This window comes from Lepidochelys kempii, chromosome 9 (assembly GCF_965140285.1).
Source record: "Lepidochelys kempii isolate rLepKem1 chromosome 9, rLepKem1.hap1, whole genome shotgun sequence".
Taxonomy (NCBI): Eukaryota; Metazoa; Chordata; order Testudines; family Cheloniidae; genus Lepidochelys; species Lepidochelys kempii.
In genome coordinates, this window is record NC_136388.1 from 25,966,460 (window position 1) to 25,993,854 (window position 27,395).

The window sequence follows — 27,395 nt, forward strand, 5'->3', positions numbered from 1 at the left end:
TGTGCTCAGAGCAATGCTTTTACACGGCAATAGCCAGATTAACGGGAGGAACAGCAACCTGAACTCTGAGTTTACTTGCTTTTGTGGGTTTCAGATGCTGGATGTTATTTTTACACTTTTGTAATTTTAGATATAGTAAGGATGTGAATGTGTCATGTAATTGTGGCCTTACTAGGGTAATTATTTGGAACTGAATGGTAATTACTGTAGCAAAACCCAAGTAACTGAAAGAGCTGCTCTGTATGCCTGCTAGACCTGTTCTTCCATAGGCTTTCTGCCAATGATATTTTTTCCCCAGTGAAATACAGAGATTTGCTCTTTGAAGCAGAGCAGACCTCACATTTCCTCAACCCTACATCTTTCCTCTTCACTTTTCTTGGAAGGGGTTCATGAATCACAGAGGTGCAGTCTTTATTCAAAAAACATGCATTCATTTTTCAAAGAATTAAATCCATGGAAATCCAGTGTAAAGCTAATTGTTTGCATCCAGAGGGAAAATTTGGCACAAAGCCAATGTGACTGCCCATAACAGCTTTTTACATTGCAATTACTTATAAATGCTGCCAGGTAAAATATTAAAATGCATTTGAATTATACACAAGACTTGATTTTTCTGTCACTATGGCAAGGTAACAAATTCCAGAGCTGCAATCCCATGAGATTACATTAGATTTCTTTAAGGCCACACTGTATTCGGTAGTTAGTGTCTTACTGCTATGTTACACTTTCCTTGTATGGATGTGATATTTTTACAATTCTGTTCTCCCATTCCCCCTCCCCTTCCTGTATAGTCAGATTTAGCATTCCTCAGCATGCGCGTTTTCAGTTTTTTCAATAATTTGCACAAGGCAAGGGTATTTGCCACCAGGATTGAAAATATGTAACTTGAATTACATAATACAAATCCATTTATTAGTCAGAATGAAAAAGATTGTTTATATCCAGCCTAGACTTATTTTCAGTTTTCTTGTGGCAGAGTGCATCTGACACAGCAGTTAGCAATAACAAATACATGGTAAACAAAACAATAGAAGTGTCACACTGCAACGAACCTAGCACAGGATTTCTAATAGGGTTCTAACCTCTCAGGCTGTCAGGCCAATTAGAGAGATCAGACAGCCATTAATATCACAGTACCTGGGGGATATAGGACATGTTATTAAGACAGTGTGATGTGCAGTTTGTGCAATGATGTGAAGCTCCAGAGGGCATCTATCTGGAAAAATTCCAGTGATTGTGAAAACAGTTATACAGCTCATTCATCACAGATTGACAGAGATGCAGATGACTAAGGAGCTGGTATACAGATTTTATTATCTGGAATCAGCAGCCCAGGGAAAGTATTGATTCCATATTCATTCACATTTTATCTATAATTATTGAGCTTTTTTCTCTAAATGATGAAGATGTGTGCGCTGAATTGCTCATAATCAATAGAGCGCTAAGCATATAAGAAAATGTAACAGTCCTAAATCTGAGCCAGATCAGCCACTTCCCATGTGGAAATGAAAAGAGCACCTTCACATCTAGCACAGACCCACAATAAGGTAAGGAGTCCACCTGTGGGGCAAGGAGAGCCCGTGATGAATGGGTATGTTATGTGCCTCATTCCTTTGTGAACCCTGGAAACAGTCTGATTAAAAGCTAGTACAGTCCAACTCTCAAATCTGTTTATGGGTTCTTCTATTTTCTGGTGATAAAAAGGTAGTACTATCAGAGACTGACGTATAAAAGAGGAGCTGTAACAAACAGATAAATTAAGGTGCAACAGGACACCAGGCCCAGATGGTATACACCCAATAATTCTGAAGGCATTTGAGAGTGGAGTAGCTGAACTGCTAACAAAGACAGGATATCTCTTATGAACATCTGCTACTGTCATAGAGGATTGGAGGGTAGCGCACGTTATGGCTTTTTTTTTTAATATTGTGATCCTGTGAATTCCAGACAAATCAGCCTTACCTCCATGCCTGGGAAACTGGTTGTAATGATACTTAAAAATATAATTATAAAACACCTTGGTGAGCATACGAGAGAGACTAACACCTTCTGCAAAGGAAAATTGTGCCTCACTCATTTACTGGAATTCTTTGAGTCATTTAGTTAGTTAAAGGACAACTGATTGCCCTAATTTATTTGGGCTTTCAAAAAGACTTTGACAAAATCAACTTACAAGAGTCTATAGAGCAAACTGAATAATTATGGGTGGGAAGCAATGTACTGTCATGGATCAGAAACTGGCTGAACCCAATGAAGTTAATGGAAAGATTCCCATTGAGAAGGGTCCAGGGCCTACAAGGGAGAAAACAAAAAGAGTAAGAATAAATGGCCAATTTTCATCATGACAAAAGGTTAACAGTGGACTGTCCAGATGTTCAGTAGTAAGACCGATGTTATTTAACAATTTTACTAATGATCTCGTAACGGGGCTGAGCAGTAAATTAATAAAAGTTGCAGAAGGCACAAAATATTTAGGTTAGTCAAGATGGGACCTAATCAAGGTAGGTGAATGGGCAGCACAACAGCAGAAGAAAACCAGTGTTGATAAATGAAAGATAATGCACATTGGAGGGAGCAATATGAACTCAGATACCTTTCTGAGTCCTAAATGAACTGTAACAATTCAGAAAAAAGTCATGGGCATCATTGGGAGCAGCTCATTAGGACTGCAACACAGTGTGAAACCGTGGTCAAAAGAAGCAAAGGGTATAATAGGATTCAGATGGAGAATAGTACTGAAAATAGTTTAATGCCATTATATAAATCAGAGGTTAACCTTCATTTGGAACAGTGCGTGCTGTATTGGTCATCTGATCTCAAAAAGCATATTGTAGCAGTAAAGGCTTCAACTCAAAATATTTCTCCGTGGAGTGTACTTGATGAGCAGTGTAATATGTTACCACTGCTCCCCAAGTACAACTTTTTTGTAAAAAGTGATAAGCAGACACTTTACTGGAATACTACTAAGAGGTTCAAGTTAGCATAGATCATGCAATGTTTGTGTTACAATTAAAGTAGAGAAACAGTTTCTGTCATGGATGTTTTTCCCTCTGATTGAGAAACCACCACCAAAGACACCCTGCCAATTGATCACTCGAGAGTGACTAGTTGTTCCTCAAGTGATACTACAAAAGAGGACAGGACACAAGGCAATTGAAAATCCATTTCATGGGCCATATCATGCCGTTGAGTTTTAAGCAGGACTACTCATTGATTTCAAAAATGTTAAAATAGTTCCAATTTTAGTAAAATTAATTCTCTTCTATTCACCTACGACATTTTAATGCCCTGATCCAATGTACTAGAAACCTCATATTTTGCCTGTTTATTTTTTTAATGGGAGTGCTACATTGGATTAGTCCACTCTTTCAGCTACAATAGGCTACAGTTTTAATTCCAGTCATTCCACTGAAGTCCAGTAGACATCGATGATTCTAACACAGGGCCTAGAGGAAAGACTGTCCTGGATTTAGCCACACTGAAGTGAAGTGGAAGAGAAAACGGATCCTTTAATAAATAATTTTTTTTTAAAGTTCAGGTTAAGCATAATCTCCCAACTCCTCTCTGGTCCCAAACATGATCACACCCTTTCTCCACCGCCCCGAATCAATCCCATGTTACCTTCCCTCAAATTCGCCCATCCTTTGCAGGAACCAGTCACAAGGTCTGGAAGCTTGCTTGCTGTGCTGTGACATCCCTGCATTCCAATCTTACATGGTTTGATGTAGAAGGCACTCTGTGATGCTGGGCACTCTCACAATGAGGGGAGTCTGAATGCAATGGTAGTTAGACTGCAGGAGAGGGATTCCCAGACCAATTGGACACATGAAGACTTCCACACAGACGGGGATACAGAGGAGATAATGTAAAAAGAGATGGGTCTATTGGAAGGTCAGGAAAGAAAGAAAGGTGGCTTTAAAGGTTTGGATGCGCTTCTGATTATGACAAAAAATTGTGGATGTTTACCTAACCAAGCCAAACCTCTGAACCTCTTGAGGTTCACTGAGCTCTAATTCAAACTACAACAAACAGCAACATTGTATTTACTTTAACCTCCAATGGCCTAACAGTATCCATACTTTGTTACTTTGGCTTGATTAATGGTGATCCTTTTGCTTCAATCATTTGGCAGTTTATTATAAATTACATCAGCTGATGAGCCTCTTTTGTTAGTTAGGCTGGAACGTTAGTCTGAACTATGTAGACCTGCTTTTAATCAGTCATAGCAGTGTGTGTCCTTTTATTGTCACTTTTGAACACGTTCCCATAAACCAAACCAAAATGAAGACCCTGCTATATAAGCAATTTCATTTGATGCATCCAACTGATTTCCCTCCCCACTCCATTCTTGATGATTACACAGACATTGTGTTGTGCTATTTTGATTTTTAGTTGGGGCTAAATGTAGTTTTAACTACAAGTTATAGTACATTTCAGTAAATGAGCATTTTTTGCTCCATTTATTTTCCCCATATCATTACACAGCAAGATGGATTTCCAAAGCTTTGCATGCAGAAATGAATAATGCCCTGGATGTTTAAACTCATTTTCTGTTCATTCAGTTAATGAAGGTGCAGATCCATTCCTCAAGTTGCAGCTGTTCAGTGCCAGCTATGCCTTTGCATTTCCCCTCATTGGTGTAGGCAGGTTATGATTTATAGCTATTAAAAATGGGAAGGATTTTTTGTCATCTTTTTGTCATCAGTGATTAAAGACTCACTCAGTTCCATGAACCTTCTGAAGAAAACAAAAAGTTTACTCATGTCAGATCAGAGTTACAGCTCCAACTTTGTTGATAGCTGAGCAGATGTCTTGCCCATGAAGGGGGTCTTCAGAGATGAAGTGGTAAGTAAAGATTGTCTGGTGTAACAAGCACACCAGACATAGGGCTGACATCTGGAGCTGAACTGTGAGGGGGCCAGTGTTGCTCTGTCAGCAAAGCCATATTAAAATATATTGCCTTCAGACCTGCAGAATCAGAACACTATGACAGTTACTGTTCAAGTGACCAGTGTCTAAAGAATGCAGCTCCTATACATCATAATATTTCTCCTTAATTTACAGTGCGTGTGAGGGATGAAGAAGAATAGAAAGTGTCTATGAGAATAAGGATACAGTAATCACACCTACTATGTGCATTTGTATGTGTGAAGATGTGCACCAAATATTGTAGCTCCTATTCCATCCATCCCTGCATCAAGTGGAGCAGCCCGGGATGGACGGCAGAGCTATCGACAGGCTGGAAAGTGAACTCCATCCCTAACAAACTCTCAAATACTTCCCCACACCAGCTTTGTGCAAGAGGGTGCATTTCATTCGCAGAAGCTTTTCTCCTGCTTTGATTTATCTTTCATGAAACTAAGTAAATCAAAATTTAAAGGGCAAGATTGCCCTGTTTTTTGAGAAGGAGCAGCTTCTCAGCTTTAATTCATGATACTGATTATTGACACATCAGAGCTGTCTAAATGGCGTACTACGCCCTAATGCCACACATTACTGTGATCATTATGAGACTTACACATTATGAGGATTTTCAGCGCTAGAGGAAATAAAGAAATAGCAAATGCTTTCCAGCTGGCTTATTTACATGCTCTTAGTCTTCATCTGAGACATGTGCAGGTTAATTTCAACTGAAGACAGATCTCTCATCCAAATGTTGCTCCAGAGAATATGAAGCCATTATCCACACCCCAAGACGAACGCAGACAAGGGAATTCTAAAAATCATATGTTGGTATCTCTGCATTCATATCTTATGTAAGCACATTAACTATTAAATATAGAAATATGACATAAGGTTTGAACCCAAGCCCTTAAACTAATTACACACTTTCATATGGAAAGCACCATAGTTAAATACTGAGGGAGTTAACATCTTAGAGAGCAGCTGGTTTAGGTCATGCCATCTACTTCCTGCTGCTGTTTACAATGAGAACAATAAGAAATGGGCTGGCTGCTAGAGCTAAGTGCCAGATACAGACCATATGGCAACAACGCAACATACAATTACGAATAACATTTATTCAGAAAATTGATGTCCTACAATAGCCAAAGGCTCCCTGGACACCACAAAGGAAATATAGTAGCTCCACATTAATTTAATCCCTTTGATTGCTTTTAAATTGTTGGGATTATCACCGGATAGCTGACATCTCTCAAAGTACATATATAGGTTGGAAATATTGTACTACACTTGGAATCTAGAAACAATTGTTACTTTCTGGACCTGATTCCATATTCTTTGCAATTGCCAAATTCCCTTTCAGAGGGTTGACTAAGAATACAGGGTTGGATGCTCATTTTGCATCTCACAGAGGCCCTGATTCAGGAGAGGTCAGACTCTATAGTCCTATCTGGCCTTAAAAATCTAGGACTTACACCTGAGCACATGCTTCAGCGTTTTTCTGAAACAGTGCCAGAAAGGATAATGCCATGGCAGGCAGTCTAGTTCTAAGAATTATAACTGAAAACGATAAACCAGTTCAGAGTTAGAATGAGAGGAAAGAATTTAAATATATAAAAAAAGTCAAAGCAAGGAAACAAAAGGAAGTAAAATCATGTGCTTATATAATTCATTTTTGTTTCATTTAATTTTCAAGTGTAATATACTCTACATAGATTTTAAAAAAACTACCAGGACCCAAAAAGGCTTAAGGCAACCCCTTTGAACTAAAATTAAGTTTAAATGGGAAAAATTGGTCTTTTACTTATAAAATATATTCCTATTTTGTCTTCTTGATGTAAAGCGTGGTTATTTTATGTTTGTTTTTGTTTTGCTGTTTGTACTTACAGAAAATTATAGACTAGTCAAGGATGAAAGTTTGTTTTTCAGCCTTTGAAGGGTAAGTAGGTACTTTGTTAGAGCTTGCAAACGCTCAGTTAAACATTATAGCATATTAATCACGGCTGCAAGTAAATATGCCACCAAAGTAACTCCTATAAGAAAACTAAGTGCCGTTACTCCAAAACTGAAGGATTGTATTTGAGAACATCCAAGAGTACAACTCAAGCTGCTAAATTGCCTAAAATAATCAAACGTTATTTGATAGAATGACTCCCTGTAAGTCTTGTTAATTGATACTTTCTGTATCAGCTGCACTATAGCCAATGAATCAGACTGCTGAAACCTGTGATACTCCCCCTCTCAGGTGAGAGAGTGATTCTGCTCTTATTGATATTGGTTGTACACCTCTGTAGCTTTACTGACTTCAGTGGAGTTGCTCCAGACAGACATAGATGTGAGAGGAGTATCACTGAGCTGTTAGTCCTGCTGCACAGAAAGAAAGGAGGGTAGTTCACTGAACCTTTTGTACAACAACTGTACAAATTTATTTGCTGTTGGCTAGTTTGGAATATACAGTATCAAACGCCTGTGTACCACATACAAAAGTGTGCTGTTGGGCTATTTACCTTATTTTGAGCGACTTGGCAGTGAGTATCCAATAATGAAATATAAGCCTACCAAAGAGGAGCTCTGTTAAAAGTACCGTATCCTTAACTAAATAGCGTAATCTTCAGATTCAGCAAATATGAAGTGGCCTGGAGTAGAAACCAATTTGTGTCCTAAGCTGGAAAGGTATGTAAGCACATGAGATGTACCCTTCTGCAATAATTATTTCACTTACTTGGTCCTACACTTACAGATATATTTCTATGTGTAACAAAAAGATAGGCTATATAGCAATGATTGAATTGAAAGCATGTGGTAATTAGCTGAGATGAATATCTTTGGTTTTAATGGGAGAGTTACTGTATGTTTATTGGGGGTTATTGATGGTGCGGTAGTTTGTATAGCTGGTTTGCACTGTAATTAAACATCAATATTTTTAATAATCATATGAGTTTCATTTACCAGTCAATCATTTCTACTTGATACATATACAATGGTCAGCTGAGGCATCAAGACATTCCTTCCATACACTTAACGCACTTATGTTGACTTTGGATATCAAAGTATACAATGATACTGTGGTTGCCAATTTTGGTTGGACATATTCCTGAAGGTTTCATCACATGACAATCCTTTATTCCTGGAGACGCCAAGACAATCCTGGAGGATTGGCAACCCTAAATGATACCCATGAGCATATTCAGTCTAGAGATGAAAAAGTGAACATGCCCAAGAAGGAATGACTAGGGGCAAAATAATGCCCATGTTGCAAAGGATGAATAGAGAGGAGAGGGCAGGGAGCCAGCCCTTTCCATGCACACCTATAGGGCAGAATCTATAAACAGTGTTGCTCCCTAGAGCTTGGTCCTAGGCCAAATGAAGTCACTAGGAGTCTTTCAATTGACTTCAATGGACTTTAGAACAGGCCCTTTCACACTAAGCTGTGGGCATGACTAATATGCTTACCACTGCTCTACATCCCCAAGATGGCATGGTCTGATGGCTTTGAGATGTGGTCAGGCTCCAGCCTCCCTATGCACGTACACATATCAGGGACCAGAATGGAAGAGTGTCTTTGGCTCAGATATAAGTGTGACCCACCTGATATTATATTTCCAGCTCCCTTCAGTCATCTTACTTTGTAATGGGAGGAAGGCTCTGGAGCCAACCAGGCATTGGTGGTTTCACTCCGCTTTCATCACAACATGGCACAGAAAAGCAAGAGCAGGGTTTGTCCTCAGTGGAATGCTGCTGTTAGTTAAAGTTACAAAACCTAAAGTGTAGTGGCATACTGAAAAGTGACTCTAAAAATTGTACCTTCTCAGTCAACAGATCTTCTCCCAATATGTACTCAGAGTTAGATCTGCTGGCTTCAGTGACTTTCGCTAATTTTTGAGGGAGGGAGCTGGAATTGTTTTTTTTTGCTCAAGAATCATCAACAAAATTGTTAATTGGTAAATTTCAGTGCAAGGCCAAGTTCTGCCCTGAATTCTACCTTTGTGCAGGTGGAACTGAAGACAAAATTTTGCTTAAAGAATCCGTATTACCAGCGGCAATATACATATGAACAAAACAGCACCGCTTGTCTTTCAGATCCCATTGCCTGCCAGTTAGAAAGCCCTCACTTCTTTTCACTTGTCAGCTGAGAGCAGTTAATCTGGAAGTCACTGAGACTCAATAAACCCAGAATAACACTGTGAAAAGTGACTGCTGGAATGGCAGAGTAGAACTCCATTTTTAACATTACCTCTGGATACTGTGTGTGCACCTGGAATGTCCTGGACTATTTACTGCACTTAGCTAAATCTCCATCCAAATCTATTTATAGCCATTTATTGAAAATAAGTATGTTTACAAATTGTAATCTTTTGTAATCTTTATGTTGAAATGTTCCCAATTAATATTAAAGTGCATAAATCCAATTTAGTTTTTAGGTTCATGCCTGCAGGTCAGTTACAGAAAAAAGTAGAGGACCACTAGGCGACACTTTGAATGATACAACCAAACTTCGTTCTAAAGAAAAATGACTCGTCAAGCAAAAAGGCATGCAATTAACACTTACACAATTCCACAATTATATTTATACTTAAAGATGAAATAGTGTATCAGTGGGTGATCAGTCTACTGACAACAGAGTGTAATTTTGGAATAGAACGGTACCCTTTAAATGTTAATTAGAGCTCTCGTGAAATTTACAAAACTACTCCTTTTGTAATCCATTATAATGTTAATTAACATTAAACCTACCATTACCATATTCACATTTCTGCCACCTCCTTATCTGGTTTGTCCAGAGGAAGTTGGTTATTATTATTGACTTGTATTACATTAGTGTTTAGAGGCCAATATAGATAGCATTTTAATAAAACAGTCACAATTCTTAAAAACACTCTAAAAATCCTGCTAAAACCAAATTATAACCAAAACATAGCCACAAAATAACCTAGGGTCATGTCTTACTAAATTCAGTTTTCCCATCTTACTGTCTCCAGTTTATCTCTGACTTTCTCACGTTAGCAACCTCAATTTCCCATACTCCTCTACACTTAAACCAAAGCCTAATTTCTACTTAACACAGGCTACAACGTGTTGGTTCTGCCCTTCCACTCACTGTGTATTAACATTATTTTTAAATGTTGAATTTTTTTTATGTAACAGAGATTTATTCCAGCCTCTTCTTTCATAGTCCAGAGTACTCTCTGATGCTAGTGCAGGAGAAATAATTTCTCTAGCACACCTCTTTCTTTTAAAGAAAGGATGCTAACCTTTGTGTGCCTGCGCAGACAGGTAAGCCCAGGCATTATTTCTCTTTGCTTGATTTTTCTGCTGTACAGGGTAATGTGCTTACAGAAAAAGTTCTGTGCCCTGTTAGGATGCAAGTAATCTTTTGGCCCTCATCAGAGTAAACCATTTGCAGTTGTGACCCATAAAAGACCATATTCTGGCCTGTGCATCTTCACTGAGTTCTGTGGGTTTGCATAGGGGAAACTGAATGCAAAATCTGCCCCATCACTTGTCCAGTTGTAGTTGTCCAATAACATGCTTGGCTAATTCAAATAACCCAAGAAAGGCTACATATTCTAGTGACTAAAGCACTGGAGAACGGGGGGGAGAGGGGGGGGCTTGAGTTGTATTCCCAGCTCTGACCTGCTATGTGATTTTAGGAAAATCACTTCACCTTTCTGGTTCCTCTAACACCCACTGTCTGCCTAATCAGTTTGGAGTGTAAACTCTGCAGGTCATAGACTGTCTGTCACTATGTGTATATACAACTTCTAATACAATGGGGCTCTATTCTCAAATGTAATACAAGTCAATAATAATAACCAACTTCTTCTGGACAAACCAGATAATACTGATATTCATCTACAGCTTGAAAAAACGGTGGCACCTTATTATACATATTGATTGTACATGTCACTGCTGGTATATACCTTCTCATTCAACATTTTGCATATGAAGCTCTGAAAGAAATTACCAATATATCATTAACTTTTCCAGCTACTTATATAAGCAGGGTCAATATTTTCCTTACATAAAAACGATGTCAGTGTTTTTCTGTATCGTTTTTCTAAATAATAAATATTATTGAACTGTTCTTGGTCCTAGAAGCATTAAAACTCCTAGGATGTAATTAGTCTGAATAACTAAGAGAACTATAATATATAACAAAATGTACATTACATTATATCCATCAGAGCAAGCTTCCATACAGCTGTACACAGTAATTCATTATCTGACAAAAGACAGAGCTACTAATCCTACGCCAGCACAGACACCCCAACAGAAAAGTTACAAATATGAAGCACTGAGAAAATGTTATCGCTCAGATCCTAATCCTGTTCAGGTAGAATTCCAAGGCAAAACTCCCCAGTGACTTCAGTGGTGCAGGATTGGGGTCCTACTGCTTACTGCTGTGAGCAGTCCCAATGAATTTTTAGCTTCTTATCACATTCAGTGTTTTTCACAAGTTTTAAAACAGGGGCCTAACTTTGCACTTGAATATGGAAAGAGTTCTGCACACATTGCTTGACTTGAAGATATGAACCAGGTCCACACATTTTGCCACAGCTTACATAAAAATGGCTAACTACTAAATTAAAAACTGCTAAAATGGCCACCCAGAGCATTTTACCCTAGAACAGTTACACTGTACACCCTGCAATTGGTGTGGCAAAACCACAGCAAACAGAGTTCCTAGAAAGAGTACTCATTTTCTAAAAATACATAAATCTGGGACTTCAGTGCATAACTCAACCCTGTCCCACCACAGAGCCATATTACTTCTAATTCTTCTTGAAACTCAAGGGAATATAAATCCCGGCAGTAAAAAAATAGTACTCTACTATGCTCCACTACAGGGATCTCTGGCTAGTCAGTTGCTAAGGACAATACACAAACTTTCTTACTTTTTACTTTTTAATTCTTACTTAAACCAAGGTGGATTACATAGCTACTCATTATGTGCTGTATACAGAACTGTTGAATGGTAGTGTTGGATTTCACAGGTATCCCATGCCCTTTTCCAGTTTGGATTTTTTGTAGCCTTTCTGCAGCCAGGTCAATCTTGCTAAATGACAATACAGTGACTGTATACAGTAAATCTACCAAGTATAAATACAGTATGTTCTAAAAATATGCATGTTAAATAATACTTTGCACTTATATGCAGTTTTGATCCAAGGACCTCGGTGTATTTTACACACATTTTTTAAGCCTCACAATATACTTTATGTTGCAGATACACATTATTCCCATATTTAAAATTGGGAAAATGAGACAGCAAGAAAAGTTATATGCATTTTCTACGTTCACACAAGTACATGTATGGCACAGGCCTAGAACAGAATTAAGAAATGATGACTCCTAATCCCATGGTACAGCTGCTAAATTAACGTTCCTTCTGTTACAATGTGCCATCTCTTCAGGAATAAGCAAGAAAAAACCTAACAGGAATTAAGAATACTCTCTGTCTTGGAGGGAGACAGCTGCAGCCATTTGCAAAATGGTTAAGTTTGCTGCTGCTTGCCTCTGCCAAGTTTAAAGAGACATCTCCCAGAAAAGTTTGCTGGGAAAATGCTCCTATAAAAGGGCAATCATATATTCATGCACTAGCCAGGATCAGGTTGTTAAAAAGGAAGGGGCTTCTGGGGAAGGGGCTGCCTTTACATTGCACTGTTTTATTGCACTCCCCATTAAGCACTTCAGGAATGTATGACTCTGTTTTCCCACTTCAAAATTGAACTACAAACAATTTTTTTTTGAGACTGGAGCAATATTGGAGCAGTATTATATCATTCATGTATCACTAAAATTCCTTTTGTGACTCCAGGACATTAGATCTCATTATAAACATTCACACATTTTCAAATTGCTCCAACCAAAGTTCTTGTTTTATTAAGTCTGACTGGTGACTACACAGTAAGCAATGTGCTTCAAAGATCCATGTCCACATAAAGGAAACAGGATGACATACTTTCCTGTGTATCACGGTGAAGGATGGAAAACGGGTACCGGACATCCTGAGGAATGCTGGTGAATTCCCACTAATTGTAGTTCATGTGGGAACAAATGACATTAGTGAAAGAAAATTAGATATAATCATGAATAGCTTCAGAGACTTGGGAAGCAAAATGAAGAGAATAAACTAGGTAATTTCTCCAAAATCAGTCCAGTGCCAAGCACAAGAGAGGAGAGGACTGATGCCATAGATCAACCAATGGACAGCAGTGGTGTAGAGCAGAGGAGAGGAGAAAGCATCACATGCTTGAGAGAGAAATGGACAGGCAGGTAATTGAGGCTGGCATCGTTGGCAGAGTGAAGGCAGGGGTTTATAGCTCAATAGACTGTTAGATCTGATAGCATTAACAGCAGACTTGGAGGAGGACAACTGAGAAATGCTCTATTAGGAAGTGTTAAGGCTGACTCACTGGAGGACATGGTGCTTCAGCGTTCTTCACTGGAATGCTTTCTTAAAGGCAATTTGTTTTCTCTGCCCAGCTGTTTGACATCTTTCAGTGCTTGCCTCCAAAACACCCTCCAGTTCTCCATTCTGCCACTTCTGCTCTGATCACTGTCTTCTCAACCCCCAAATGCAATAGTGTTAGTCTGATCCTATCTCCTAACCTGCCGCTACTCTACCAGCCTTCCATACACCATAAATCCCACCGGACCATCCCTCTCCAGCTACAGAATCTCTCCTGATCTATGCTTATCTCACACTGCTTCACATTCATTGCAAATATAGTTCTTGGATAAAGGTTTCCATAAGTACCTGTTGCAGTAGAAATTCAGGAAGGAGAGTTGCTTAGAGGAAAGTAAATTGGCATGTACACTGTGCATATGAGTACTTGTGGAAGGTCTTCAAAAGCACATTGGAGTTCATAGAGGCACCGTAGGCACCGGGTTAATCAACCTTAACAATATCCCTTCTAAGAGAGGGAGCAATACTTGGTGAAAACAGGGAAAGATTTGGGCTCAAATCTGGTCCCATGCTATATATGTTAATATTTGTTTTTTGAAGGCTTAATATCAACTGTGGGATCACACCCACATATGGGAATTCTCTCCACCCTAGCATGTGGGCCTATCAGCCAAATGAACACCGATGCTCCCTTTTTGGAACAGGTGACTGAAGCTACTACAGCGTGGAGGCTGCACTAACAGCTACAGAAACTTACGGGGGAGCATTCCTTTCCAGTGACTCTCCCAATGTACTGGGGCTGTGTACAGCCCATGGTGTTTTAATCACACCCAGCCTTTACTGGGTCACTTATTATGCTAGTATGAATGTAGGAACATCACTTGGTTTGTATTTTTTTAAAGGGGACTCTGACTCTTAGACAGTCTGATATCACTTCCTTGGTTTCAAAACAATCCTATATTCTTTTTGTTAGCTTTTCCTTTATTGGTTGTGTATGTTCAAACTCCATTTGATTTCTTGCCTACTGTCTCATTTTTCACTTTCCAGAGATTTTGAATATTTTCTTTCATTGGACTACAGAGCAAGTACACAACTGTTAAACAAGAAAAAAATCTTTTATCCTTATGGAAAACATTATAACACAACAGATCATCCTAAAGGCATCTGCCATTGAACACTGCTAACAATGGAACTATGCATGACATAACTCTTTAGCTTACCCAGTGTCTAATATTATCTGTATGATAAAACACAATTAAATAGGAATTATAATTTAGAAATTAGTGTACCACTGTGTGAACAACTACAATATAGCAATGGATTATATGCATTAAGAATCTCTCGAGCTACCTTAATATTTAAATATACTAATTAAGGAGAAAATGGGCCAAACTATTTAAAATTAGGATGTCTGGCTCACTCTTTTTGAAAGAAACTCAGATATGAAATATTAAAAGTATTTCTAAAGTATTTCCTCTCTGTTAGGAGAGCACATCATCTGAAGTTTTTTAATGGTGTTCCCTCTCCCATGAGAATAAAGATAATAAAATCACAAAAATATCACTAAAAAAGGAGATGTAGCTTTTATACACACACACACACACACACACACACACAGAGGTGCAGTGTAATGAAAGAGCTCAGTAGTCAAATACACTCTTCAGCTAAGGTCTTCGTTATTTCAATCAGGCATCAATCACTAATTTAAAAAACTGCAATAAATAAATTCCACCTGCTCCGTGGAATGTGAGGTTTTATTTTAGCATTGTCATATTGATTATAGAAGAAACCCTGAATAAAATTGTAATCAAAACCAGGTGTGTTATCAAAAGAAGACTAGCTATTGGATTTTTAGTTTTTCATCCATAACACAATGGATTTCTTATGAGACAAAATTATTGTAAGTAGCTAATTCTAATTTAGAAGAATAGCCAAACAATATTTTAAGATTTATTCTTTATGTTCCTGCTCTTGGTCCAACTGAAGTCAATGACATAAGGCCCTGCTCCAAAGGCTACCAAAGCCAACAGAAAAGCATTTCAGTGGGCTTTAGATCAGGTTTTGAGACCCCCATCTCTGCCCCATCTAAGTTAAAGGGAATTTTGCTATTGACATCAACGTGGCACTAAATCTACACTTTATATTATTATTTTACACCATCTGAAGGTGGTCATGGCATAATGGATGAAAAGTAAAGATTTAGTGAGAAAAATATTGTGTTGCATTTCAACACAGGAAGAAATGTATCTTTTGGCAACAAAGGCTACAAAAGGGAACTTCCATAAACAAAGCACTTTAAAAGAAACTTGATACTATTCATCTTTCAGTTATTTTTTCTAGTTCATTTTCAAAGGGTGGAAAAAAAGCAATAAAGATAAACTAACATCCTTTTCTATATCCCCTCACTGACTCATGCAGGAAGTCATGGTAAGGAAGCATAGCTTGTTTATCTCAAGCTAAATTTCAAGGTACAGAATAAGCATCTCACAAACAGACGACTATATATGCACAGTAATCTAGTAGTAGGGAATCACTATTGAGTATGGCAAGGAGTTATGGGGAACTTGGTTATGAATTGCTTAGAAAAACGAATGAAAATAAATAAAGTTGAAAAATTCAGATTTTGGCCAAATAGTATATCTGAAAGTTTTTGTTGGTGGTGGTTTAAAAAGAAACACTCCCCCCCCCCCCATACCAACGTTATTAATGACACCAAGAAAGCTCAATGTGTAGCACTGATGCAACTGCTTGTACACTATTTTGCTACTTTCTCAGTTTTAAGAAAAGAGATGAACTTTGAATACAGCAAGTAGTGCATCCACAGTCAACTTTCCTACATTTTCCCTTATGAAAATCAAATGCACTGGAAAGCATTTATTTCAATATGAAAATGTTACTTACATATTAAAGCTGATTTTCGAAATCAGATTTAGGTTCTTCAGTAGACTTTGAGTGTAAAAGTATGAAACAAGCAAGCCTAATATATCTTGCCAAATAATCAAGGTATTCCTGAAATTTTGCACGCTAAAAATACAGTTTGAACTGAAGTGTTACTTTGCCATATCAGACTATGCTCTACTGAAAAAGAACATAAAGGCAAAACAATACTTGCTTATTCCCTCACCCTGCAAATCCTTATGTAACTTTACACATCTAAATTGTCTCATTGAACTCCATGAGCAACTTGTGTACTGAAGTGTTTGCAGGATTGGGCCTTAGCTTGCATGACTTAATGATTTTATAGTAGAACTTTAAATTTCAGCTATACGTGATAAATACATTTAAAATGTAAAAGGACTTAATTATAGTCAATTCAGGATATAAATGAAGAGGAAGGGATGAACGTTTAACATCTGAAAGGAAAATCCGTCATTTTCACAGAAATTTTTCTTCAAGGAAAATAGTAAACAAAACAAATCAGCTAAATACAAGGCCTTGATTTACAAGGCTGAGAATGTGCATATGATTGCATGTGTTCAGCTTCTGCAAGCTAGTTCTGTGAGTGCACCAACATCAGGTATTTGCACAGGCACATGCCCATTATATCCATAGAGCATGGATCCCTACAATGATCCATAAGGCTACTACCGACTACTCCTTTATACTTCTCTTCAAGTCTCATCTGTACTATGGTGCCTATAAGAAATTTGGGATGGCTCAAGAACATATGGGGAGAGATGGAACTTAACTTATATTTAGCCTTGTGCCTCCCCCCACAATATTACCAATGTATATGTGATTTATATCCACTTGTTTGTATCCGTCTCTCCCACCCATTATACCTCACTTGTATTTTTAGGCTGTAAGTGGGGACTGTGTATTCACATGTGTTTGTACTGTGCCTGAATCAATGAAGTCCTGATCCTTACTGAGACTTCTAGGCATTACTTTCATGTAAATATTACATAATCATAATAATAATGCATGCAAACTTTGGATGAGATTCTGTGCTGTGCCTTTAAAACTGTAGTCCGGGGGAGGGATTCTGAAGTGGCTTTGAGTCATCTTTGTGCCCTCCTGTTCTTGGGCTGCGCTGGGGGCTGGAGATGCCCTCAGCATAATTTAGACATCTTTGAGAGCTCAGACTACCCACAGTGCTGTGTCTCGGTTGTGACACACCCCTTCTGCCCCAAGCCCCGTCTTGAGAGGGGGTTCTCAGGAGACAGCCTTATGGCTGTATCCTGCAATGCCAGGGCTGGGGGAATCTTCCCCGGACAGATACGGGACTTTTACGGTCCCGTTACGCTGCTCTGGTCCTTTTATCTGGCACGAAGGGGACCAGAGCGGGGTGGTGGAGCAAAGATTTCACCTCTTGCTTTACACTTGCGCATGTAGCAAGTGCATGCCCATACTTCACATTGATCCATTATAACTTTATTCACCTATGATTGTTCAAAGACAAATCACTCCACTAACCACCCACCTGTCACTCTAGGTAACTTTAAGGTAAAAATTGTTCTACAGATATAAAAAATATGAAACCTATTTTGTGTGTGTGTGTGTGTGTAGACAGAATCCCTTCAGAGATTTAAAGAAAACTATGTGGTTTTGCTATGCTGTTATGTTGTATGAGGAGGACTTGATTCTGGAAAAATTGACAGGAGCTTTTTGGGGATCGGGAGCAATGAGTACAGAGAACAGGTGGGACTCCATTGTGCCTGATTTTAGTTTGGAAATTCCAGGAGTAGGAAGTGGGTGAGAGGTCACCGAGAGGAGAGCTGGTGTGTAGGTCGTACAGGTGAATCCCAGAGCAGCAGGAGAGAAGGAAGGCTAATATGGAGTGGGATCTGGGAGAGGGCTGGAGCATCAGAGAGAAGAGCAGAAGCAGCAGGGGAGAAGGGTGGACAAGGAATGCAATGGGATTGGCAGGAAAGCTATGGAGGAGAAGAAAGTAGGAGGCTGTCTGGTAAGGAGAAAGAGCCCATAAGAAGTATAAAAACCTAGAGACATGGCTAGAGGAGGAGCAGTGATGCAACAGAGGGGCCAACTGGGGGCATGCCAGCATCTCCCCCACCTGCTGTCTTAAGAAGTGTGGTACATCAGGGCTGCTATGTAAATTGGCATTTCAAACTGTAGAAGGCAAAGTGAAGGTAACCAGTTCCTGTGCACTATTTTGTGAAAGATTGTTTTTGGTGAATAGTATGTACAGCTATGGATGCTTGTACATTGAAGACATACTTGTTCTCTAGGGAGGTGCTCAGATACTAAGGCAATGGCTTCCCTAATGAGATGGTGGAAGACCACACAGATATTTAATGCCCAAATCAGAGTCAATATAAGAGTCAGGTTAAAAAACCAGGGAATTTCAGGAAAAGTGGAGCTGAGGCTGAGCACTCAACTGAAACTCTTTATGTTTATGCCTTAAATTCTCTTCTATCATCATATATTTATAATTAAATAATACAATGCAAACCTGAATGGCTTGTGCAACCTTACATAAAACACACGTGCTGTATGGTCCATGCTTTACACTCTGTAATACAGTCTCTGCATCTAACTCAGTTGTGACATGCCAGACCTGAAGAAGAGATTGTGTGGGGCTCAAAATGTTGTCTCTCTCACCGGCAGAAGTTGGTCCACTAAAAGATATTGCCTCACCAATCTTGTCTCTCTCTAATATCCTGGGACCAACATGGCTACACCACCAGTGTAACCCACCATCCACATATTACTCCATTGTGCCACTGAAATTTAGATAGCGCAGATAATTTTAGAGATTATTAGATAATCATTAGATAATTAGATTAGATTATTAGATAATTATTTAGATAATTAATAGGTAAGATATATAACTAACATTAATTGAAATCTACCATAGTAGATATTCTAATTTTATATCTTTACTTAACCCTTTTAACTAACTTTCAACTGTATTGTCACATTTGGGATCTGATCTTGAGAGATGCTGAGTATCTGCAGTTTCCATTGACGTCAATGGAAGATGCACTATAAGGTGGGTAGAAAGCTGGCTAGATTGTCGGGCTCAACGGGTAGTGATCAATGGCTCCATGTCTAGTTGGCAGCCGGTATCAAGTGGAGTACCCCAAGGGTCGGTCCTGGGGCCGGTTTTGTTCAATATCTTCATAAATGATCTGGAGGATGGTGTGGATTGCACTCTCAGCAAATTTGCAGATGATACTAAACTGGGAGGAGTGGTAGATACGCTGGAGGGGAGGGATAGGATACAGAAGGACCTAGACAAATTGGAGGATTGGGCCAAAAGAAATCTGATGAGGTTCAATAAGGATAAGTGCAGGGTCCTGCACTTAGGACGGAAGAACCCAATGCACAGCTACAGACTAGGGACCGAATGGCTAGGCAGCAGTTCTGCGGAAAAGGACCTAGGGGTGACAGTGGACGAGAAGCTGGATATGAGTCAGCAGTGTGCCCTTGTTGCCAAGAAAGCCAATGGCATTTTGGGATGTATAAGTAGGGGCATAGCGAGCAGATCGAGGGACGTGATCGTTCCCCTCTATTCGACATTGATGAGGCCTCATCTGGAGTACTGTGTCCAGTTTTGGGCCCCACACTTCAAGAAGGATGTGGATAAATTGGAGAGAGTCCAGCGAAGGGCAACAAAAATGATTAGGGGACTGGAACACATGAGTTATGAGGAGAGGCTGAGGGAGCTGGGATTGTTTAGCCTGCAGAAGAGAAGAATGAGGGGGGATTTGATAGCTGTTTTCAACTACCTGAAAGGGGGTTCCAAAGAGGATGGCTCTAGACTGTTCTCAATGGTAGCAGATGACAGAACGAGGAGTAATGGTCTCAAGTTGCAGTGGGGGAGGTTTAGATTGGATATTAGGAAAAACTTTTTCAGTAAGAGGGTGGTGAAACACTGGAATGCATTACCTAGGGAGGTGGTAGAATCTCCTTCCTTAGAGGTTTTTAAGGTCAGGCTTGACAAAGCCCTGGCTGGGATGATTTAGTTGGGGATTGGTCCTGCTTTGAGCAGGGGGTTGGACTAGATGACCTTCTGGGGTCCCTTCCAACCCTGATATTCTATGATTCTAAGAGTCTGGTGTTGAGGATCAGGACCTACCTGATCAGTGGCATTATGTAAAACCTGAAAGACAAAGATCACAAACAAAACCAAGTGCAACATGTTTGAACGCGCATATTTTGAGTCATGTTCACTGGATTCTTTTCTTCACAGAGGCTGTTGTGAGTTTTCACAAAGCATGTGGTCAGATTTTTCTTGCTTCTTGACTAATCTTCCACATGATTTTGCAATGCAGAAGCTATTGGGAAAGATGCAGCAAAATGGTTCCCTTAGCTAGTAACAGATTTCTCAGCGTGACCTATACAGCTGCATATGTGAGCTACCAGTGCATGAAGAAGTTCATTAGAAAGAAGAATTGGATTTGATTAATTTTTTCTTAACATTGATTGACTTAGACAGGACATTTCACTAACATTTATATTGCAGTGAAACCTAATTATGGATTATTTTACAGAGTGACAGGCCAGAATGACACAAAACATACAGTGAAATTTGAAAGGGCAGGTTAGGTATCTCCTCTAATTGCTTGATAATTACTTTTCAATGTTATTTGGGGAGCTCTATGTACATACATTTAGATGAAGGTCTGAAAGGGCAGCTAATATAGAAAGGCAAAAGAAAAATTCTTGAGCCCAGAAAAATTCTTATTTTCCAGCTAATATACAAAGGCCAAAGAAAAGTTCTCATTTTCCATTGCTTGTATATAAAACACAAATATGTATTTTAAATGCCAGGTTTCAGAGTAGCAGCCGTGTTAGTCTGTGTTCGTAAAAAGAAAAGGAGTACTTTTGGCACTTTAGAGATTAACAAATTTATTTGAGCATAAGCATTCGTGAGCTACAGTTTGTGAGCTGTAGCTCACGAAAGCTTATGCTGAAATAAATTTGTTAGTCTCTAAGGTGCCACAAATACTCCTTTTCTTTTTATTTTAAATGCTTAGCTTTCCATTGTCTCTCTTTGAACTTGCTTGCCAATAGTGTGATGCCTTATCATACATGACATTTTCTTTACTCTGATCCCGCACGGGGTAGCATCCTAATATATTCTACTATCCAAGCTTTTACTTGGCTAATGTCTCTGTTTGTTTGCTTTTGACAGCAATTAAGGGATTAAAGGCACTATTCTGTAAATTAGCTAGGCTAACAGAGGATACTCCCCATTTCCTGGAGCTGAACATTTCCAGCTGAAAAGTAGCTCAGAAGAAAACATGAGTAGAAGAGGTTTCATGTGCACATAGGTGTCATCTTTTACATTTGAATTCAGTTTTGACAAAAGCATTCCTGTACATATAAAAGGGAGGAAGAGAAACAAATATACAGTTTTTAGCAATGTCCCAAAAAGCATATTCATCTGAAATTTCACTGGGGAAATGGATGGCTCAGGGAATTGGCAATGGAAGCAGTGCCTTTTACCTCTAAAGGGCTGTCTATGCACAACATGTTTACCACTTTTGGTATATTGCAGTACAGATCCCCAAGTGTGGACACTTTTATTGGCATAAATATACCTACGCCATTATAGTTTATTCCTGTGGGGGAAGGAGACTAAGCGATATCGGTATGGGTCAGGGAAGAGGCCATGAGAGGCACTGAAACCGAAGACAAGCAGCTTACGTTTGATGAGACTGAGAAGGGGAGCCAGTGGAGGGAGTCAAAGAGAGGAGTGACATAGTCAAAGCAACAGGCTAATGCAACAGGAAAATGATCTTTCCAGCAACATTCTGAATGGATGTGGATCACCTTTCCCACTGCTTTTAAGTGCATCTTAGTAGAAAAAAATTAAAAGTAGGTGCCAAATGAGCTTTAAGATTATCTAAAATAGTTTCATAACAAGTGACCACTATTTGTGAAGATTTAGGACAGCATATTAAAGTGACAGAAGGAGGCTATTCCTCTCCCCACAGATGATTAATCATTACTCACAATAAAACCTTTACAATCATTTTTAAAAACTTGAGATAACCAGGTTTAAGATGGAATTCAACAACTTCTCTTGATGTGGAACACAGCAGCTATTTTGTGACAGTAACACTACTCAGCAGTTTTAGGGTGGGTACTTCTTTTATTTTAAATATTTTAATATTTAATATTTTAAAATGTTCCTTAAGGAATTCTCCATGCATCTTCCAAAATAACTTTGCATATAAAGGGTAGAAGATGAAGACAGTTGTGTTTGCTATTGCCAGAAATCATTAGTACAGAAAATATATTTTAAAACAAGAAATGAAATCTGTATTTTTTTCTTCTCCTTTCTGTATGAAAAAACCAAAGAATTATTTTAAGAACTCTGTTAGAGGAACTTCATTGAATTCACTGGAGGGACTAGGCCCCGGGTGTGTACTTGTGCTATTTCTTAACTTGGACCTGCCTGGAATTGGTTCTAACATGCGCTTCCAATATTCCAAAATATGATCTGAGCCTTTTGCTTACAAGTAAGTATTCTTTTGCCACTGGTTTCAGCTTCTGCATAATATCATTGTGTATCTTTCCCAGCCCCAAATGAATTAAGCATCACAACTCCGTGATGAATATTCATTTGGGTGCTTATGTGGCCCCCAGTGCCCAGTATCTAACAACCTCACAAACTTTAAAGAAAGTACAACCCCACGCCCCTCACTACCTTCATGACAAAGGGAAATATTATCTCCATCTTACAGATGCTCAACTCAGCTGAGGCACGGCAGGATGGTGGCCCAGATCCTCAAAGATAATTAGTTGCCTAACTCCCACTTAAATTAATGGGAATTAGGCACCTAAATACCTTTGAGGACCTGGGCCTAAGACCTTGATTTTCAGAGATTGTAAGCACCTACAACTCCTATTGACTTCACCTGGAGCTGCGGTTGCTCAGCGCTTGTGAAAATCCGGCCCTTTCAAGTTACTTGCCTGTGGTCACACAGGAAGTATGTAACAAAGCCAGAAATGAAAATGGGTATGAAATCCTGGCCCTATTGGGAGTTTTGCCATTCACCTGAATAGGGTCAGATCCCTTTAATCTCCAGTCACTGCCTTAATTACAAAATTATCCTTCCTTGCTTGTCAAGTCTTCCATGGCAGAGAGCTCTAGCCTATTTTGTTCAACATTCAGCAGCATAAGGTACTGTACAGATCAGTAGCACTGCTAAACTCATGTGCCGTTTACCTTCTGAGCCAATACTTATGCTCTTTAGTAACACTTCCATAAATATTTGAAATGGGAAAATACAGAATTATGACTAAACTGGCAAGTTGAAGGGCCATTAGAAAAAAGTGACATTTCTCTGTGTGGAAAAAAAAACAGACAAAGATAGAGCAAACCAGTCAGTATTTCAGGTCTGATTGTTTTGATGTCTTCTTCTGTAGGATTAAAAACAAATACTACCCTTAAATGTTAAAATTCTTGTCATAAATATATCCGACGCACAAATACTGTAAACCTTGCTTTAAAAAAACAAAATAGATCATTATTCAAAACAGTTTCAGCAGCTTAGTTATATACATTTATGCAATCAAGATTATTTAAACACAGTGATTTGGAAATGACTAACTGTGATTAAGCTAATATTTCACAATTGTGGGGAGGGAAAGAAGAGGAGCATTAATCATAAGGATGCAAATAAGGCATAACTCTGTGCTTACATCTATTTCAAATTGACTTAGGGCTCCATAAATGCACCTGGAATATAACACAGATATCCTGGCAAATGTTATGGATGCAGTAATACATACATGACGGAAAGGTTGTATTTATCGGTTAAAAGCCTGTTAGAGTTTGCTATAGCCTACAGTATGAGGTGTGGTGATAGAGTGCTTAGGGTGTAAAATAGGTACCTGATCCATAGGGTTTGGGATGTCAATGGCTATCAAATACGATGCTAGCCACCTCACTGCCTTTTGTTCCCTTGGTTATGGAAAATGATGTGCTTAACTGTGTCAGCCGGATAAGCCATCTGTGGCTTGGGGCAGACTTTAACTTACTTATCCTAAATAGCTGCAGCAATGTACCATACTTCTATGTACCCTTAGCCATCCTCTTGCTATCAGTCCAGTACTAAAATTGTGCTGGAAAATCCTTTTACATAGAAGTTTTGCTACAGACAAAAAACACCAAAAGTTTTTAAGCTCTGTTAACTAGATTGGCATACAGATAGGGTTGGGATTCTTCAAATCTTTCACCATCAGAGGGGGGTTGAATTTGCGGTGATTTCCTGTGAAATGAGACTGTCAGCCCCACTCTGGATGACACACCTCCAATTGTTTTATGTTGCTGAAGAGGCTTTCCCTTGGGAATGCTCACCAACTGGAACAACATCCCCTTCCTTGCAGCGCATGAGTGCATCACTAGTTGGTGGGACTCTTTCATAACGCTGTTAAAAACACGGAAGAAGTTCACTTTTAAAGATGTTGATGTTGCCTGGAGTTTCCTTCCTTGTGTGGCAGCCATATTCAGAAGTTATGTGCAGTCCCCATTTTTAAAACTTTTGCTCAATTTGATTTTTAAAATTTCAACGAAAGAGTGCAACAATTTGTATTCTATTTTTTTCATGACACTTTTGTCATTTTTTTCCAATCATCACTAATTTTTCCACCAGTTATGAATTTTAACTAGGCCTCTGCAAGGTACTTTGATTAATTAAGAACAGAGCTTTATTAGACATCTGAAAAAGCACGAGTATTCTTTTTTTTAACTTCTTTGCCAAAATAATGAGAGAGAATATTCTCATTGAAGTTCTAATCAAACTAGAAAAAAATATACAAAATACCACAAGGAACACCCCACTTAAAAGCTTTCAAGCTCCGTTTAATACATATACGAGGTTCAGATAATTTGGATAATCACCACGGCTTTTCGGTGTTTATCCAAATCTCTGGACTTTGAGATTCTCTCATCATTAATTTTAATACCAATCAATAGGAAATTTGTGTTGTTATGTTGTTATTACTATTAGTCCATAAAACATTAGTGAATACTCCCATTTAAAAACTTTAGGCTGCAAAAGAGATGCTGCTTTTTGTAATGAAAATAACATGAGAAAACTGCTCTCCAGAAGAGTTGAATGTTATTAGCTCTGAAAATGTTCCCTCTATGGCATTTGTTTAAGAAAAGGTGCACAAACCTTTTTCCCCCCCTCATGTGGTGCCAAACCTATCAAAATACTGCAAGGTTATTCTTCATATTTAACAAATAGCTCTGATTATTCATGGCTATTCAGAAATTCATGAATTCATGGCTATTCAGAAATAATGAGGCTGTAGCTAAAATAATTCAAGATAATATAGACAGTATTCATATTTTTCGATGGTTATGATTCTACTTATCTTTGAGCACTTTATGGGTAGTCTTAAAGCTCTCAAATCATACTGTTGGAAAATCATTACAAAATGCAAATAGATAAAAGATTGTCAAGCAGTCATGTGAACTGGCAAGAATTATAATGTTAGCAGTTTTGCAATCAGCCAGCATACAAGAGCTGACAGGACAAATGCTTTCTTTCCACCAATTAACTAAATTTAAATTATTACTATGTGCTAAAACACAAGTGAAGTACACATCTGTGGGCTGGGCTTACAAGATTTCTTGTAGCTTATTGACTAGTGGAGAAATAAAACACTATCTTATACTGACACTATGGCCAGTGGTGAGCTGGAGCTGGTTCGCACCGGTTTGCTAGAACTGGTTGTTAAATTTAGAAGCCCTTTTAGAACCGGTTGTTCCGCGAGGGATAACCGGTTCTAAAAGGGCTTCTAAATTTAACTGGCCAAAAGTGGTGCCTTAGGCGTTGACTCCACAGGTGCTCCAGCCCTGGAGCACCCAAAGAGAAAATTTGGTGGTGCAGAGCACCCACCGGCAGCTCTCCCCTCCCCTCCCCCAGCCCCAGTTCACCTCCGCCTCCTCCCCTGAACGCGCCGCCCCGCTCTGATTCTCCGCCCCCCCCAGGCTTCCCGTGAATCAGCTGTTTGCGCAGGAAGCCGGGGCAGGCTGAGAGGCAAGTGGATGCTTCCCGCTCAGGCCCAGGGAGGCAGAGGTGAGCTAGGGTCCGGGGGGGGCGCAAGGAGGGCTGCCCGCGCCGCAGCAGGTAACCCGAGGGGGAGGGGCATGCAGGGGAATCGCTCCCTGCCCCAGCTTACCTCCAGCACCCTCAGACTGAGTGTGAAGCCACCGCCTGCTTCTCAGCCCTCCCTGGCTTCCCGCCGAACAGCTGATTCATGGGAAGCCGGTGGAGGGGGGGGGTGGGCGCGGAGAAGCAGAGCGGGGCGGTGTGTTCAGGGGAGGAGGTGGAGTGGAGGTGAGCTGGGGCCGGGCACGGGGTGGGGAGCTGCTGGTGGGTGCTCTGCACCCACCAAATTTTCCCCGTGGGTGCTCCAGCCCTGGAGCACCCAGGGAGTCGGCGCCTAAGGCGCCACTTTTGATGTGATCAGAGGGGGAGCGCCTGCTCCCCCCCTAGTTATGCTCCCCCGCCCCTAGGAGCCAGAAGGACCTGCTGGATGCTTCCTGGGAGCTGCTCCAGGTAAGCACCGCTGGGACTCCCCACCTCACCCCCCCGGCAGGTGACTCTGGCTCTTAGGGATGGGGTGGGCACCCACTACGGTGGCCCACGAGACCCTCCTGCCCGGTTCTGGGGGCAGTCAGAGGACGGGGAGGGGGGTGGATGGGGCAGGGGTCCCGGGGGGTGGGGGTAGGGATAGGCAACAACCCCCTCGTGGGGTGAGGGGGGAACCCGTTGTTAAGATTTTGGCAGCTCATCACTGACTATGGGTATGCTTACACTAGCACTTTTGTAGGTAAAACTTATGTCGCTCAAGGGTGTGAAAAAAACAGAACCCTTTTACTGACATAAATTACACTGACGGAAGCGCCAGGGTGGACAGCGCTATGTCAGTGGGAGACGCTCTCCCACTGACATAGCTACCATCTCACATAAATTGCTTGAATAAAATGCAAAATCTCTCTTGTGCACATAAGAAATCCTTGTTTTCCCTTGTGGGTGCTCTTGAAAGTAAATAATGCACAGGCTTCCTCACAGAGTTTTGCCGATGCACCTTGAGCATGGCTTGGAAACACCTGTTGTGATAGCCCTGGGAGCTTTTGGAGCCATGATTA

The 27,395-nt window shown here is 39.8% G+C and overlaps 1 long non-coding RNA gene across 2 annotated transcripts in view; it reads right to left on the minus strand.

The window, feature by feature from the left end:
• Positions 1-26,486, minus strand: part of LOC140917244 (uncharacterized) — a 105,738-nt gene extending 79,252 nt beyond the window's left edge. For both annotated transcript variants that reach the window (XR_012160761.1, XR_012160760.1), the window contains exon 1: positions 26,423-26,486. This is a non-coding gene — a long non-coding RNA (uncharacterized LOC140917244). The remainder of the gene's footprint in view (positions 1-26,422) is intronic.
• Between the last annotated feature and the right edge of the window lie 909 nt (positions 26,487-27,395).